The following is a 3,560-nucleotide window of genomic DNA, read 5'->3' on the forward strand; positions in this document are numbered from 1 at the left end:
ACTGAAAACAAGCTGGACTTTCTGCCACAACAACAAACCATTTTGACTCARATCATTTCCTTCGAGACGATTTACGTCTTGTCTTTGTATTTTCATGAATGTTTTCGATTGGACGGATTTCAATGAAACTTTCAGAAAGTGATCTCTGGATGTACACCGACAACTGATTAACATGAGAACTCAGCTCCATTCAATATGACAACACACAGCTCACTCAGCCGAGGAAAGACAACACGGCTGAGCTGAAGCCAGTTTTTTGTGTTTTCTTAGCATTGTCTCTTACACAAACTTTGAGTTCATTAACTGTTGGAGCCAACCATGGCCTTAAATTTTACACATATTRAGCCAAAATGTAATGTTATAGTAGCTGACCATCATCCAGAATATGCAAGAGCATGCTAGACATGATTAGAAACCAAAAAAAGGGGGCATGGAGCAAAATTTAGTTGCGTCGATGTGAAGCACAACACATTAAATGTGTGATTGTGGGGTGCCATGCGTAAAATGAAATGTTAAAAAAAGTCACATTTTTCATTATTAGATCACTTTATGAGTGTTAAAATATTCCACCAATATTTTAATGTTTAGCTCACTCTTCTTACATTCAGCTGTTTTTTTAAATGTTCGATTGAAATGTTAATATGCAAATATTAAATCCTAAATCTAAATGTAAAGGTTAAATGTTAAATATGGAAATTAAATCTTGAAGTTTACATAAATAACAGTGACGTGCGGTGAGGTTCATGGTTGGTGAGGCACTCAGAATCAGATTTAGAACAACTTATTCACTGTAAGACTGGCAGAAGTCAATGAGTCATGTCTCATATCTCATAACAGTGTTCTTCACACAAACTGCAGCTCATTTGATGCACATTTCATTAAAACAAAATTATTATGTCCTACCTTTACTTTTAAATGAAGTCCATGCACCGCTCACAATATCCCATCTGAGTCCAGATACTGTCACAAGTTGAAAAATGTCAGGGTGAAAAAAGTTTCTCTCAGGACCTCCACACAGTGTCCGTTTCAGAAGAGCTTTAGCCTCAGCTGTGGTGTGGCTCTTATTTACCTGCTGCTTCCAAGTCCAGTTTAGAAAATAGTTTAAGCTTTAAAATATATAATCCTCCTGTAGGGGTTATTGGGTATATTCTAAAAATGGATAATTTGTGAATATATTTAAATATATTATATTTAAATATATTATTACTCGAGGCACCACGCTCTTAATTCGATCAAGGATTGACCCAGGAAAGAGACGAAAAACTGTAACTTTATTGTAACCAGTCCTTGAATAAATTGTACCCCAAATGATTTTATGAGTTCTTGTCTTATCAGAACCAATAATATCTCTTATCAAGACACAAAAATGAGATTAGCTTATGTTGGCACGTTCTCCACGAGCCATTTATTTACAGATTAAATGTATTTACAACTATGGCGAGTAATGAATGAATGATGACATGTTGAACCAGGTAAAAACTGAAAGAGTTTGCAATCACGAGTGAATAAACAAACAAACAGACAAATAAACAAACAAACAGATAAACATAAAGTAACACTGAGAGGTGAGTTTGAGGTTTAGAGTGAAGTGAGGTAAGTTGCTTTTAGCTGTGGATTTAACTAAGGAATCCTAGTTAAATTAGGTCGAAAAGCGTTTAGTTTACCAAATCTCATACAAAGATRAAAATCAAATTAGTCTGAGYACCTGTGTGTGTCACCAGGACAAATGTTCACCTTTACCCTTGTGTTCTGCCTTGTGGGTACCAGGAGGGAAGTCAGCGGTGGAAGATCATCTCTGGGGTTCGTTCTCCAGACAGGCTCTCCAWGCAAGCTGGATMTCAGGCGGTCTGCCTGATAAACTCGACTGGTCCCTTGGTCAGAGAAGGGGCTCACTCTCTGGTCCTCCAGGTGGCTGCAAGACTTCTTAGTTTGATTTCCACTTTGTAGAGAAAACGAGCTAAAACGAYGCATGAATTACCATTAGCTTATTTGACTTCTATAAAAATCAAACTCAGATATTGAGCCGATATGAAACGACAGCTATTCGATCAATCAGCGGAAGATGTGGAATGACCCCCATCCCACCAGCCATGAGGGGGGCTGGCAGGAAGGGTCTCTGCCAAGCTCTTGAAAGCTGTTYCTGGCCTCCRATRTTGAAAAGATCTCTTTATCTCATACTCTCATTCARTCACTCACTAACTGTCTCAAAAACCAACTGTCATCTTGGAAGCTGCACTAACTCTTAAAACCTCTGTTATGGGCSGAGTCAAGGTTTTAAGTTGGCCAATGAAAATATTACAMCTTGTACAGGAAAAKTTTTTAACAAATCAAATGTTTTAGAGGGAAAAATTCACTTCAGGACAAAGAAAAAGGGAGCGTTTTAGTTTAATTATCTTGCATCTAATTAAAGGGTGAGACATCTGYTTACCTCAGTAAAATAAGAATGTCACATTTAGTTACAATTCAAGGCCTAAGGTTTCTAAGGGTTAAATAATGGAATAAAACGCACACTGTTTAAAATCATGAAATACAAGAAACATCTTATTTTAAGAAAACATTTCATCAAAAAAAAACCACACAGTTAACTTCAATGGGTTTTGTTCTTCTGTAAGAGAAAAGTAAATCACATTTCTTTGATAAACAGACAGTTTTATAAAAACATTCAATCTGGTTCTTTCTTTTTTCACATTTAATGAAGAATGTGGATCCTTTGTTTCAGTCATTGAAGAGTCTGGTTAAAGGCGTTTATGCCCCCCCTTGAAGAGGAACAGGCAGGCAGTCCTTATTGGGGTGGAAGCACAGAACTTGTGGCAATCCTTATCTATTAGAAGTCTGGTGGGTTTGTGTAAGAGATGCTAATTCGAGACACAAAGGAAAGTTTCATGCAAAGTCCTTAGAATGGTCCGAAGTTAAAGTGGATTTTGTTTCTTTCTTTGAGCAGTCACAAGAACCAGTTAAATCTAATCAGAAATTATTAATTAAATGCAGGAAAATGCTACACTCCATTCTAAAAGTCCGGTTTGGCAAGAGACAAACAAATGGATCTCTGCTGTACTTTACTTCTTTTTTTACTTTATAAACTGAAACTTTACAAAACAGGTACCTGAAACACTGCACTTGGTTTGCTAACTGTAACTTTTTCTTACTTCTTCTGCAGCTCAGAGTAATCTCTGAGCTCACTAGCGCCCCTGAGCCTGAGAACCGCCAGCCTCCACTCCTGTCTTTTCTCAGCCGTTGTAGCTCACAGAACACATTACACAAATGCAAATCTATATAATAAACATCAACTAAACTGGAATGTCAGGTGTATATTTTAAAAAAATCAGAAATATTTTACTGGCGATATATAGACATATTCTGTTCTCACTGCATAACCTTCAGCAGGGATCACGCAATCCAAGTAGAGACGGAGCCTGGTTGAAAGGATTGCACAATCTGGGGGCGTAGATTCATTTTGGCCCCCTAGTCAGTCTCATCCTGTATTTAAACAAGAAATGAGAAAATTTTGAATAAGAAAAATATTTTAAAAATTGTTGAAGTTAAATTGAAAACGTGTTTAT

Source organism: Austrofundulus limnaeus, unplaced genomic scaffold (genome assembly GCF_001266775.1).
Source record: "Austrofundulus limnaeus strain Quisiro unplaced genomic scaffold, Austrofundulus_limnaeus-1.0 Scaffold126, whole genome shotgun sequence".
Lineage (NCBI taxonomy): Eukaryota > Metazoa > Chordata > Actinopteri > Cyprinodontiformes > Rivulidae > Austrofundulus > Austrofundulus limnaeus.